The sequence below is a fragment of the Python bivittatus genome, unplaced genomic scaffold, assembly GCF_059951505.1.
Source record: "Python bivittatus isolate LINGU-HERP-01145 unplaced genomic scaffold, Pbiv_v1 ctg000070_np1212, whole genome shotgun sequence".
NCBI classification, from domain to species: Eukaryota; Metazoa; Chordata; class Lepidosauria; order Squamata; family Pythonidae; genus Python; species Python bivittatus.
Window position 1 is genome coordinate 40,274,952 of NW_028277034.1, and position 15,657 is coordinate 40,290,608.

A 15,657-nucleotide genomic window follows, 5' to 3' on the forward strand; every position below is an offset into this window, starting at 1 on the left:
CATTCTGGTTGATGATTTTACATCCCATCTTTCTGCCCAGAGCTGGAAATAAGGGATTCATGCATCTGAGTTTGTATAAAATGACCAATTGCACCCAGCATCTATGGTGAAAATACAGATGTGCTGGTATTTGGGAAACAACAGCTTCCATTATCTTAATTTCTTTTATATTTTATTTTTTTTTTACCAATTTTGTACTTGCTTGCCAATTAATATCAAGTGGGTATGAGAGCCAGTTCATACAGAGTCATAACAACCTGATACCAGACTAGTCCTTCACTAAAATAAGAGTCAAGTGGAGACCATCCATCTCACTCAAAATACATTATGCTGTGAGGAAGAGGCACAAGAATTTGAATCCCAATTTCACTATAAATAGGGCTGTGGTTACCTCGTACTGGACAAATGTCTACCTGGAAGGACCTCCGACTTAGGTTTATAGAATTTTAATGTAGATATGAATTCGCATATATGTTTTAGATGTGTTATGGAATTATGCATTTTCATTGTGACTGGTTTTAAGCAGCTTTTTTACAATATGAATAAATTGTATTTCTATGTTGGGATTGTTAAAGAACTATAAAATGTGGGCTATACATATTTATTTCATAAAGACATAAATAAAATGTTTGTATATCACACAGGGAACTTAGGTAGCTCGCAAGTTCTAAAACATTTCAAAACAGGCAAACAGAAACCAAAGAGGGAGAGAGAGAGAAACAATCTGAACTGAATTTTCACACTTCTGACCCCAGCCTGGCTTTGGCTAGCTCTGTCTGTGTGCATTACTGTCTAAGAGAAAAACACTTGCGAAGATGTAAGCTATTGCAATTATAACATGCTTAATTTCTTTGGAGTGAAGGGCAGTTGAAATATTTCCAAAGTTCTGTTTTGGGCAGCCTTCCAAGAAATAACAACTATGCCAATATGGGAGATCCTTTTTCTTTACTTTCTGATTGATTACAAGAATGCCTTAATAATAAATTACAAGTGGATCAGCTGGTAACATGGATCAATAATATTAACCTATTTTCATCTTTAACTTGGTTTGAAATTCTGGCCTACAGAGGAAAGAATGAATAAATATAACTGGGATAGATATTATAAGATAGTAAATGGTTAGAACCCTAAAATTACATATAATACAGCCCTTTATCTGAACAAAACAGTACACTTGAGGACTGCATATGTGGATCTGATTGGGGTAAATTATAGGGGTAACACAGAAATACGATTTGCATTTTCTTTTAGTTATGTCTTTTATTCTGTTTTGTAACACATGGTCTTATCATTCTTTTGCATTTTTTATTTTGTATTCTGATATGACCTAATGACTAATCAATTAATAACAACAACAACAACAACAACAACAATAATAATAATAATAATAATAATAATAATAATAATAATTACAAGATAGTAAAGATCAGATAACCACTGATCAGATATTTATATAGGTAAATCCTGTTTTTCTTGACAGTGGCAAGTTAATTTTTAAAATTAAAATGTATTTAATATTTAGGACAGAGGGAGTAAGCTTACCGCAACATTCATAACATCTCTTTATTAACATTTGCATTCAATGATGCATATAATATATGCCACAAGGATTCCTTCAGATGTTCTCTTCAGATGCTTAAAAAGACTGCCTCCCCAGTTCTGTTAAGTCCAGTAATTATCATTGGAACTATGGGGGTCTGTCTGTGTGTGTATGTGTGCCTCCAAACAGTGAAATGTGCTTGACAACAACGTCATGCAACTTACATCTTGATTCAGGGATTCTGAGTTGTTCTGGGTGGTCAGCCTACAAGTACATAGTGATGCAGATGTCATTTTGGCATTATTGTGATTTACTGCCCAAACTGCAGCATGGAACTCAGAGCTCATTTAATTGATATTTCTGAGGTGCTGTAGCTGTAATGATCTACTTCCAGGCTTGACACCCTGCTGTTTGGTCAGATTAGTCAGGCCAAATTATCTATGGCCATGCTTCTTAGAGTCTCATACTGATAATAGCAGCTAGAAGAGAGGGACATTTTTGTGAAAAAGCAAATGCATACTTAGGGCACACTGATTATTTAACCTTTCTTATGGATCTGGATCTCATAAATGCAGTTTTATCATGGTTAACACCCCTTACTTTTGTCACTCTTATCATAATGTGGTTTCATGACAAAAGCCTGCCTGGGAAAAATCCTATGTATAGCATAGTTGAAATCAATAAATTCACTTTGAACAGCTTCACACTGTCCCTCCCACGCTCCCCCCCCCCTTCCAGGGGACTTCATCCAGATACTTTCATTTGTTGCCATTTAGCAGTGGGGATCTGTTTTCCTTATGTTGTTGAAAGCATGATTTTTGCAGTCAACCAAATCCAAGGACAACCTAGTGAAGATAAACTAACAACCTTAGTTAATTGCTTCCCATATGTACTGTAATTTAGGGCAGGCTAATCTGTTTATACCCAGGACCTCAGTTGTTCATTATTTACTTCAGCAAATAAAAGTTGCTTGGGAATAGAGAAGAGGCATTTGTGAGTAAGTCTGACTACCTTTGGTAAAAACACAAATTATACATGTGTTTTGCCTTATGAAATATATATTATTGATATTTCCTAAGTTAGTGATCAAAAGAAGAAAAGAAATGAGGGTTTCTTTCCTTTCTTTCTTTCTTTCTTTCTTTCTTTCTTTCTTTCTTTCTTTCTTTCTTTCTTTCTTTCTCTCTCTCTCTCTCTCTCTCTCTCTTTCTTTCTCCTCTCCTCAGCAAAATTGCAAATGTAATCTACCTGATACTATGTGAGTGTTTAATTCTGTAAAGAAGGCGAATTAATTCTTAATTCTCTGTAAGAATTCAGTGAAGAAAATTTAAACGTAATTCTGTTAATGAAGGAGAAAACATCACTGGCTATCCTGTAACAACAAATATTCCTTCATTTCCCCACCCCCACCCCAAAGAGAAAGAAAGGCACAAACTCCAATAACCTGTTGCTTTCCTTGCCTACTAGGTAATGAAGAGGGAAATTGACAAAGCTCCTGTCAATTTCATCAAGGTTGTCATACATGGGCTGCAGAAAATGGAAGGATGTCTAATTGTAATGGTCTGTGAAAATGTCCTTGAGAGGCAGGAGGAGGATCTGCAGACCAGGTAATGGTCAGATAAAAGGCAGTTGAGCCTGCAGGAAGAATGGAGGCTTAGCAAACATCTCAGAAGGGACCCTCCCTAGTTTCTTGGACTGTAAAGCCAACAGGGAAGAGATGTAATTTTAGACTTTCAAGATTCTGTTACTGTAACCTTACAATAAAGGTAGTGTTAGTACTCATGGTTGGTGTTTCTTGACTGGACCACCTCAAAGAGTTGACACTAGGTGACAGGAATGCTATAGGGATGACTCTAGGTTTAGTGGTCACCCAGGGCAGTGTTTCTCAACCTCAGCAATTTTAAGATGTGTGGACTTCAACTCCCAGAATTCCCCAGCCAAGGAAATTTCCAATAACTGGAATGCCCTAATCACATGGGTAGGGAATAATTGGGCAGTGATAAACAGGACCAGCATCAACACTTGGGTTGTTGTTGAGTATTGAATCCCAAGAGGAATGATGCTACCATGATCCACTCCTCAACACAGCATCTCACAATTCATTGCCTTTTTATATTCTACTTCCTCCCCAATGGCTGTTTACAAGACAACAGTGATATAGATACCCAGCAAGTGGCTGGGCATCTCCATAATAAGCAAGGATCATGTTATTATTATTTTCCATAACAAAATGATAAATGCATATCTCTCCCCACCCAAATAATCTACTTGAGGGTTTTAATTGCATGTTTATAATATTTTTTCCAGCATTTCAAATCAGAGACTGAGTGGGCAGGGCATCATTTTTGCATTCAGATTTTTTTGGGGGGCGGGGATTGTGCCAACACTCTGGGGTTGAAGGGTCCATGTGAATCTCTTCACAAAGAAGAGTGACCTTTCTCTCCAGTTCTGCTCATCACTGCCAAGATTCAATTGCATTATACAACTGTTTGATATGGATTTGTATATTCTGTAAGGTTTGCCCTGTTCGACAGAGAAACTCCCGTGACACGTGTGGTTCACAAAAGAGGTTTACTCATGCGTAACGTAGCAGTCACAAGCAAAGCCAGGACTGGCTTGGTACATTTACATTACTCCTTTTTAGTTGTCTCAATCCCCCCGCGGGCCCCGTTGCTAGGTTACATATTACAAATTAGATTGCAGATTGCCCCTTCTACTGGAATGGCAGGTTCAGCCCAGTTCTCGTTTCTTTGATTGTTGTTGCCTGTGGCGTGGTCGTTGCCTTCCTTGGGGCTTCTGTCGCGCGCACAGCCGGGAGCATCCCCTTGCGCGCTGATCTCTTCCTCAATTCTGCGCCTCTCTCCTTTGCCTATAGCGCCCGCGGCCCTCTGGCTCCAGATTAGTGAAGTGGCGCCAGGTGGCCCATTCATTAGCTTGCGGTTTCGCCTTTCCTCTTTCTGCGCTAGCGCTCGAGCGGTGAAATTGACTAAAGCGGGGCTGGGCAAGTTCCTAGGCGTGCGGTGCAGGCTGAACCTGACATATTCCACCCTTCAATAAAATTCCCAGGGCAATTTACAAAATTGAAAACTTAATACAACCAATGAAAAACACACATCTTAGAAAGTGGTTCATAACACACTTAAGTAACAAGAAAACACTTAAGTGCTTTTTGAGATGGGGAGAGTTCCTAGACAGGGAACCTTTAAGCAGGAAGCGGGTGAAGTAAGGACTTTATTTCTTGAGCCAACCTCCTATCTCTGAGCCACTTCATCGGCATGACATACTATTTCAAACTGGGTGACGTGCTCCGCAGTAGGACAGTTCCTGTCCATCTCTAATTACTCAGACACGTTGCTGAACATCAGGTGACAGGGCTGCTAGTTTAGTTTCCCTCTTATCGAATATATTGTGCCAAAAGGAGGGTTGGAAGCCAGAGACACCAGCAGGATCATCTCAAACTGCTCTTTTTCTTCTTGAATTCACTTGCCATTTGCATCCTAATCCAGAGAGGTAGTTTTTAGCTTTTGATTTCATCAGGTCAGCTCATATGCTTTGGGAAAGGCAGACTCCTTTGGAGCCAAACAGCATTCCTAAGGAATGAGGCACATTACTTCTACAGCTTCTACTAACCCTATCCATGCCCCTGGCTGTGTCTTTCTCACTCCATCTCTTACACTTGTGCATTTTAAACAGAAAAGATCTCTGTCAGTGGTTAACTAATGTATCTTGGAATCGACATTAAACAGCTATCAAAAAGGATCAGTTACAACACAACAACAGTACCTTAACAAATATTTTAAAATCATGGATGAGTGAGATCTAGAAGACTGACAATGTTTAAAGTAGATTTTATTGTAAATGTGCAAGTAAAAGAAGTCTGTGGTTTTGATCATCTTGAATAATTCCTTTGCTGGTTTGGGTAGGTATAGTACAAGACTGCACTCTAAATATTGAGAGACCCTTTGAATGAGGTTGGTTATCAGAATTATTTAGTATTTATTGTTACATGAAAACAAGATAAGCTATGGAAGAGACTGATTGTCCAAATTAATCATATAGTATTTCTAGTCATAGAACAACATGTCTTTGTTAAGGTTGATTTAAGACAGGAGCTCTTCTGGTATGGCCCCAAATTTGGATGCTTTTGCATTATTTTATGGGAGGGATAGAAACATGCAAATGTTCAAGGTTATGATTCTTCCCCTTAAAACCTCCACACCTCCCAAAATGGGGCTTGGACCTGCTTGATTTTGAAGTGTGTCCTTTGATGTGCTATACAAAGCCCATTATGGCCCATAAACCAGCAGAATTTATAACCATGATTAAGAAAATTGGAAGAAAATGGTTGTCAGAATCAGCATTTAGAATTTAAAAGCATATACAGACACAGCCTTTATTTCAGCAACACCTGTATCCTGTAGAATGAACTTGAAAGGCCACCAATGTAGGTGCATCAGAAGTGAATTTGTAGTATGTAAGACTGTAGATCTTGTTTAGGGGTGTGGAGACACCATCACTCAGTCATTGTCCATGTATAAAAAGGAGCAAGATAAAGAAAAATGGGGGGCAGGCATATGATGGGACACCAGCCACCATGCCTATCCATGTCTGAGTGTTGTGATAATGCAAAGGAGGAGGTACGCAGCATGCCTTTAATGACATCAGTGCCCATCCTAAACAGTTGTTGTCATTGGTTGCAGACCACTCACCTTTATTAACAGTGTTCTTTGTTTGATGATACAATCATCTTTCAAGAACTTGATGTTGTATGGCCTCCCAACGTTTAATTAAATCCCAAGAAAAGGCTTCATGGGGAAATTCCTCCTATGGGACTTTTTAGGATCAGGAAGTAAAACAGTGGCAGCTGCAGCTTGATGGGGAGATGGGTAAGAGCCTACTACAAAAGCGGCAATAGCCAAGTACAGTATGTTGTGTCTATGCTAAAAGTAGCCTTTACACTCTCACAGCAATGAGAGGTATTAACAATAGGTTGAAAATGTGAAAAGAAATTGTAAGGAAATGTGTAAATGCTCTGAGGTAGCAAAATAGAAGTCAGAAGATGAAACTTGGGAAGAAACTGAGGACAGGTTTTAGCAATGTAGTATAATTTTCCACCTTTGATATCCTGGAGAGGTTTAACTGCTTGAAGGGCAACTTTCATATATCACATGCACTTTTAAGATTGCATTCATCTCAATGGAGCCTTGGGATCCCATATTCTTGCCAAATGTGAGTTAGAATGAGAGAAGGAAATGACTACCAATTAAATGGGGATGAATTATATTCATTGCCTCTGGAATATATTTTTATTCACCTGCAAGTAAGATAAAACTGAAACACATGAAGAAAATACCTTAATTAGTATTAAAGAAAAAAAACTGCAACTCATAGTGATTTACATTTATTTTAATGCGGCTAAAATAATGTTCTACCCCCATTTTTTTCAGAAGGCATATGGCTGAGAAATAAGAAAACATTGGCTTTCCAAATCTAGTAGCTCTCCTAGTCATAAAATATTTTAAATAAAGGGAGCCAAGTGTTTAATTTAAAAAAAAGTTTTATTGCAGGCAAATCAGATCATGGAATTTCTTAATGGTATTAATGCTCACACACTTGACGGAATATAAATCCTGGGGTATGTGTGCTTCTGAAAATATGCTTAGCTCACATTCCAACTTTTAACAATCTACCTATGGTAATAAAACAAGATATTGATCGCTACTATTAAAATTGAAACACACATTAGATTTGGAAAATCAAGTTCAGTCTCCTAAAGTAAGGGCACAGGTAATAAGAAACCAAATTGAATTGGAACACCCCACAGAAGTTGCAAGAGGGGAGAAATAATGGACTAGAAATCATACCAAGTTCTTAGTCAAAAAGGAGGCATCCAGTCAAAACTGGAAACATATGCAATGACCTAAAAAATCAAGGTCTCAACGTTTTAAAATCTCAGCGAAAAGTCTAAGGCACAATGCAAAACTAAGCATTAATGGACCTATGAATCAGTTTTGCTCAAACACTCATCTTAGGTAATTTTATATTCATTTCATCTTGTTTCCTTATTAGATTGAATAAGGAACAACTGTGCAGTTTTATACAGATGTATTCTAATGATACACATTTACACTGTGTGCATGAACCATTGTATTTTGCAAACAGGCAGAACAGTAGCTTACTATCGTACCCCTTCAGATTCAAGGTCCTCTTTAGATCCAAGCTGATATTCTTTTAAAATGGCTGGGCTTACTCATTGCTGTAAACTATGGTTCATTTTATGATAGTTTATTAATTAGGCACAATTGGCTGAATTCCCAAAAGTGTAAACTTTGTTTTGCTAATTGCAGTGGCTGGATTCATGCAACGTATTAAGCCAATTCATGCAAAACATGTATCGTCATCATCATCATCATTTCTGTTACTCGTTCATTTAGTTAGGTGTATCACTGGATTAGACTTTTAATGAAACAGAGTTGCCCATCTTTTATCTGATGACAATGTAGAATCATAGTTTCCATTCCTGTAATTCAAATTCTTTAGCATATGGTTCTTTCCCATTTTTCCCCTTTCAAAAATGAAGTATGTCTGACATATAAAATCTTCTCAAAATAGCCTGGCTCTCTGGGGAGTTAATAATCAACATGATAAGGCAATGAAAGCAAGAAAAATAAATGTAAAAGAGAATGTTAATAGTATATAATCCAGCAACATCTTTCTAAGTGCTGTCTACAGGGGGCCAAATATTGAAAAGCAAAGCCAATAGCTCTTCTAACCTCAGCCACATGACACATTAGTAATAGCATCAGCAGATAAATCAGTTTTTGTTTGGGAAAAGGAACTAGAAATGTAGTGTAGAATAAAGTACTCCATTATGAAGTCATCTAGGTACTGCTTTATTGTAAAGAATTTTGATTTAAATTGTCTCTGCCTAATTTTAAAAGTCAGACAATGTATTTGATAAAGATGTTTTGTGGCCTGCTAGATCACTGTCCTCTTTATACCTGTTTCCAATATTCATAGCTGCTATCCGTATATTTCAGTAATGGGTAATCAGATCCCCAAAAGCAGAGTTCTCAAATATAGTGGTGCTGCCTTTCTCTAAAAGGATGAACTTATGTTATTTATCTTATGAATAAAACTAAATAATGAAGACTAAACCATAAGTAATTGTTGTCAGCTAATTGGTGAATGGTTTATACCTGTTAGCCACCTCTAAAAACTCTCTGACTTTGCTCCCCACTTTGCAGGGCAAGCCTGTTAAAGCAAAACTGAAGTGGGTTTTGACAGAACTCCTATTTTGCCTATGCAAGACTGATCAGGATTTTTTTCCCCCTTTAAATTGTCATCTCTCTCTTGCTCTAGGTTGCTCCAAGGGATCAACCTTGTTTGAAACCCCCTACCCAAAGAGATCTTTGAATGCATTGTTGATTGTTACTTTGAATCACTGCAAAGGCCCATTGAGATGAAATTTGTCTGGCAATTCTTAAATAATATTGTAAACTATTAATGAAATGATACAATAATATGTATGTATACCCTTATAGAGAGCCAGTTTGGTGTAGTGATTAAGGCAGCAGGCTAGAAACTGGGAGACCATGAGTTCTAGTCCCACCTGACACACAAAGCCAGCTGGCTGACCTTGGGCCAGTCCCTCTCTCTCAGCACCAGGAAGCAAACAACTTCCAAAATCTTGCCAAGAAAACTGCATGGACTTGTTCAGGCAGTTGCCAGGAGTCACCACTGACTTGAAGGCACCCCCCCCCAAAAAAACCCTAAACCCTCTTAAATCCTAAGTGAATGCTATGTATTGCAACAATGCATATTTATTATTAAATTCTCAACTTAAGCTTTAGAGTCATATCACCTTTTGAATCTCCACTGGAGTCAAGTCTTGAGTTTTTCTTTAGTGTTATTTTATCATGATGCTATCAGATGGCTTATTCCACGTGCCCATTTTCCACCACAGCAGAAACCCACTTGACTTCTTTCCTGCAAGCATTCATACCAAACTTATGAGTGTCTACAAAAGACCAATGACATATGAGTGAATTTGATTTCACCTGGCTCAAAGATCTAAATAAGGTTGATGACTCAAAAGCATGAAATCAGTCTCGTCCAACAGACAACTGAAGCCTGAAAACATTCACTTTCTACCATGTTAGAGTTTAAGGGCTTTAAATGAATAAATTGATCTGCTCCCAATCACTTTCTCTGAGGAAGTCTGCTGTAGCATTGCAGGTTTTCTGTTATTAGACCTAGATTTACTGAGTGGAAAAAGAAGTGTGTTTCAAACCATGTTCTGAGATTCTTAAGTTTCCAATTTGTACATAGATGCATATATAAACACATTTAGAAGGACAGATACATAGTATCTTAAAGCTTCAACCTGAATTAGGATTGCCACTTAATGCATTATTATAAAAAGAACACAAATATGCATATACTAATCTATTTGTATAGGTGCATATTTAAGAATAAATATATCTTTAGACTAGTGGATGGGTGGATAACAGCCAAGAGGCCAAGGGTCAAAATGCTTGGAACCTTTCAAATAGAGAATGTGACATTAAGAATGTAAATTCTTGAACGTGCACCTATACAAATGAAGCATTTTCTTTGTTTCTGTGATAATGCATCACAGAAACCATCATTTTTGAAGAAGCATCTCATTCTAACTGAGATTAGAGAGCTTTTGTCATCTGCAGAATTTCAATAACCTATATTAAATATTTCTATAAGATGCCCAATTATTTGGACAAATGTGCATTTCAAAATGTATTCATCTATCAAGAAATCAATTAAATGCTGAACTAAGCAGAACTATCAGAACATGTGAAACAGGTTGCAAAAACAAGTTACAAAAATGATGTGAAGAATGTAATGCTATGCTAAGAAAATTCATAATTCTTACAAATTAAGCTGTCAGAGATTTGACAGAGGAATAATAATTAAGTTTCCTACAGTACCTGTAACCCTCTAGATTCTGTTTAAGTGGATGTTTGATGCTGAAGTATGATATTGAATAATTAGCTGATGCAACCCATCTATCTCCTGAAGCATATTGACGTCCTGCAGGCTTCAGTATTGGCATCTGAATTAAGCCTTATTTCAAAACATCCTTCTTTGCTCCAATTATACAATGATACTTTGGATCATGTTACAGTTTCTCAAATGCTTTAGAATAAGGCTCAAGGCTCATCTGATCAAAGCACTGATTGGAAACTGTTTGTTGACTGTCAGTGAATTAAGTGCAGGACAAAGGACAAATCAGATTATATTCCTGTAAGAAATTTCAAAGAGCAGAGTATGCTTAGCCTGGATAAGGAATCACTAAGTGATGATACGGTAGCCACTGTAAAAATATGCAGATTTCATGCACAGATGATGGACAAAGCTATTTTATATCTAAGAGAACCTCAAATAAAAGTTCAGATTATAAGCAGAGGATTCTGACTCATCTTTAGGAAGAAAAATTTCCCAGTGGCATGAAATATTTCACAGTAGAATTAGCAGCTTTCTTTAACATCTAGGATTGTACTGTACCTTAAACCTGTTAGCAGCTTTGCTGCCACATTTTGCATCAACTGTAATTTCTGGATACCTTTCAAGAGTTGCCCCATGTAAACTAACTGCATGGATGGGTGTAAGCAAGGTATAGATAATGATCACCAAGTCCTACCTTCTCAGGGCCTGCAAATCAATGGGGCTAATCAACTAGGAGGGGAAAGGGGCAAACAAATAGGTGGTGATCCTCATCTCCCCATATATATTATCCTCAAGACTGAAAAGCCCCAGAGTTGCAAAGTTACCTGCCTATGACACTGGAGCCCTTGGGCTTGAGCAATAATAATTGTTCACAACAAGTCTTGGAATACTCCAGCTTTCCTCCTCTAGTATCTTAATGGAGGAGACATGCACTGAAGACATAATGGAGGCAGAAAAGTAAGCCATCTTCACTGTATCCAATACTGTGGAGGAAGTTCTCAGCTGGTATTTAAAAGGTGACAATCTGGTGATTGATACCATCTACTCTGACAAGCCCTTATCCTGCACCCCAGGCCTCCACCTGTTTGCTTTACTGCTCTTAGCTTCCTGCTAAACCAAAGAGCCTATTCCACAAATCAGCCAAGGTTTCACAATTTTGCTGACAGACATGGCAAGAAATTTCCCAAATGCATTCAGGAAAACATTTGGATCCACCAGGCCCCTGGGCTGAAACTTTTTAACCAATGCTTCATCTATGAGGAGGTTAAAGAGATGCTTGTCTACCTACCACAGAATGATATGTTCATGACAACAGAATTACACAGAGTCTTCTATTTTCAGTTCACTAACTTGAGCAGAACAGGATATCAAGGCCCAGCATGAGCTGTGCTGTATATGTGGGCCAAATGGGACACATCCATGGGCATAATGGTGGAATTAAATGCTAAACAATTGACTGAGCAACCTCAGATACCTGCCATGATAAAAATAATCACATCTAGCTCAGGAACAGTGACAATTAGCCTAATTTGGCTTCCCAGATGCAGCAGCAAACTCTCAATATAGGCAGATAGATGGCATTTCTAGCCAGTGAGATGAAAATGCTATAGACTACAGTCACACCACCTGCTCACTCTTCAAACCTATTCTCCTCCATCACAGAATAACCTGGTAGATAGAGCTGACATTGACTCCCTTCCTCCTTTCTTAGCCATGTCTCTGTATTACATGGCAGGTCAGCACTTTCATTGAAGATTAAATCCATATTTTATCAGCAACTGACCTGGCATTAAAAATCAAGACCTTTAGGTTGAAGGTCCATCTTTGCTGTCATCTTAGCTTCTTTTGTTAGCTTGCAACCTGAAAAGGAGGCAACCAAATGGCCTGACTTCCTTTCCCTGGTTGCACCCTTCTATTATAAAGCACTGTGGCAAAGCCTTGGTAGAAATTTGCAGACGTGCTACCTAGCATGGCTCAGCTGGCTAGCCTGATAGGCTTGAACTCAGCTAGAGGTTTTCAAACACCCAGCATGTCTAGATAAGAATCTTTACTGCATATGAGGATGAAGCAACATAAAATAGTTAATTGCCTTCTGCCAGGGCAAGGATGCAAATTCCCTCTTATATTTCAGGGCAGTCAAACTTGATGCTTTTTTCTTCCTGCTACATTTCAAAGGATTTTTAGCTGGGTGCTTCATGGCCTTGAAACTGAGTGGCTGTTGATTGTTTATACAACTGGCATATCTTCTCTAGAAACAGCTGGCCCTTGGCTTAAATCTCACACCCACCATATCTCCCCTTGACAATTATACCTCAGTATTTATTCCTAGGCCATCCTTTTTCCCTGCTCTTCGTCATCCCTCTGACACTTCTCCTGGCACCAAACTTCAATTAATAATGCCAGAAACGTGAGGCAACTGCTTCCTCAAAAGAGCCCCAGTGGCCTTCAGTTGCTCACACATAAAGACCAACAGGTTGGTCCACCCACAGAATCACCTAAGGGCAGCATTCCTTTTATACCCAGGAGGCAGATTCTGCAGAATGACCTTCTCTTCAATGTTTATCTTTTTATTAGTACAGAGGAATGTGAGCCTTTTTTGAAACTGAAAAATTATATTGTAAAAGATGATGATGACAGATAGATAGATGACAGACAGATATAATCAGTAAATAATAGCTTATCAATAATATAGTTGATCACTATATGGCAGCAAAGGGTTACAGATTTCTGGTCCTCTTTGCAGTCATCTAAGGATTGCCTGGATTTTTGAAAACCAGATCCAGCAGCCCTAGTAAAAAGAAGCAAAGATGGAAGGGATACAAGCTAATATAACATTGGATTTCTCTGTGAATTGATGATTTCTAAGAATAAATTATCACTGGATATGGAATACATTCTCTATGTAGGCCTGCCTGCCTACCTCTTCAGTTTCACTTCTCATTGTCAGGGTGAGATCCAAAAGCAGTTTCCACTGAATGTGAAGTTTTCTATTGGTCAAGGACATTGGTTTATCACAATAAGGAACATACTGTCACTGCTTTGAATAATAGTCTATCGGTTCCACTTTTTGCTAGTATATTATATCTGATGTCTGTATGGGGAACAAGGCAGCCACTGAGGATACCTTTTTACATATCCCAGTTCTCTTGACCTGAGTATCTGGACCTACAAAGGGTTTTTTTTTTTTTTAAATTTAATAAACTTGTCCCCGCCCATCTCCCCACAATGGGGCACTCTGGGTGGCTATTAGTATAGGATTGTGTTGTAAGATATATTAAAAGGCTAACTGAGACATTGACTGGATTCACCCATGGTACTAAGTGTGGTTTGTTGGTTCTAGCATAACTTTTGGAATGAACTTGCAAACCAAAAATTATGATCAAGTTATGTGAACCAAGCCATAAAAAGTAACCTAAAAACATGGCTCTGCACAATTGTAAATCCAACCAGTTATAGCTCACAACATTTTGGTATGTGAATTTAGCCACAGAATTTGACAACATACATCAGATATCCTTAGCATCTTGGATAGTATTGTGAAAGTCATGTTAGCACAATATTTTGGAATGCTTACTTACTCATAAATTATCTATTTTTTAAAGACATTACCTGAAGTGATAGACAATCATATCACTCCTTCCTCCAGTTCTCTTCCATAGTTCAGGTTTTAAAATATGTTGCTACATAACTGGCAAAATCACAAAAGGAGCTATTGAGGTCAGTACAAAAGGTTTGACTGGCATTTTCTCTGGACATATTCTACAACAACTGCATGCCACTTGGTGATTAATTGAGCTGTTGAAAACTCTTGTTGATAAGCTTGCCACTGCATACCAGATAGCCATATTTTTATCGGTACCCTGGCAAAATACCACCTACACATCACAGATATCTTCCCTGTGGGTGTCACTGTGACAGTCATGTATCAGCACCCAAGGAACAAAGCTTGGCAGGCCCGGCTTCACAGACAACCCAAGCAGTTGCTTAGGGCAACAATATATTTAAGGGTGCCAGGGAAACAGTATGCAGCCTAAGACAATTACTCCTACCCTCCTCTTAAGAACTGATTTTACTTTGCTTCAATAAAAGGCTCTTCAAAGTAGTTCTCTGAAAACGTTGATGTTAATTATTCATCAGACACTTTCCAGATATTTCACAGTGATTTATATTTTATACCGCAAGTTAGACTCTCCATTAAAGTCCATGCAGAAACAAACTCCTGGGAAAATGTATCCTAAGAATGTTTAGGGACTAAAGTTTTTCCATACCCTCTTCCTCAGTCTAGCCACCCGTACCCTTGAAAAAATAGTGGAAGGAGAATGTAGACTTGCAGACTGTGGAAGGCTGGACAGTTCCCATAGCAAGCCCGTGCACACAGCCTTCCTACAGATGTTTTTAATTTATTTAAGCATATGCATATAGGAAGAAGCAAGACTTCCTTTCCATGAACTTTCTTAAGTTGCCTTTGCACCCACCAATTTAATTTGGGAAGCAAAGCAGTGTAGGTACACAGATATTTCTAGTGCCAGATTCATGAGATATGAACATACCCAATTAACTATCAACTAATCATGTGGTTTAATGTGGTACTTGAACCAAATAGTATTTTCATTCATTTTAAGACCCCTAGTGCACACATTCTCCCCATCCCCAGCAATCTTTGGACAAACTTTGGCTAACTAACTTAAGAATGTTAAGAACTTCAGAGTTTTGGTTTTCAGTACTGAAACATATTCCCAAGTTTCACATGAAAGATTGCCCCTGCAGCTGATATAACAGTACAGTGGCATAACATTCAAAAATGATGTTTGAAACTTCCAAGAAGAAATTGAATGCAAGTGACATTTTATTTATTTTTGTACAACAATTTTGAAATTAGATATTTCAGGAATGGCCATTTCTTAATAATGATTTTCCATTAATAAAAAAAGAGTATTAAAAACTGTCATGTCATTAAAAGAAATATCCAATACCTTATTTGAAGGAGGTGATTATATTTAATAATGTGAACCACCTTACTCATATTATAGATTTCAGATAGTTGCAGAGATTGAGAATTCTATTTAGCTACTACTCATACAAAGGCAAAATAATATCATGCTATTTATTAGGGTTGTGTGTATCTTTGAAGTGAT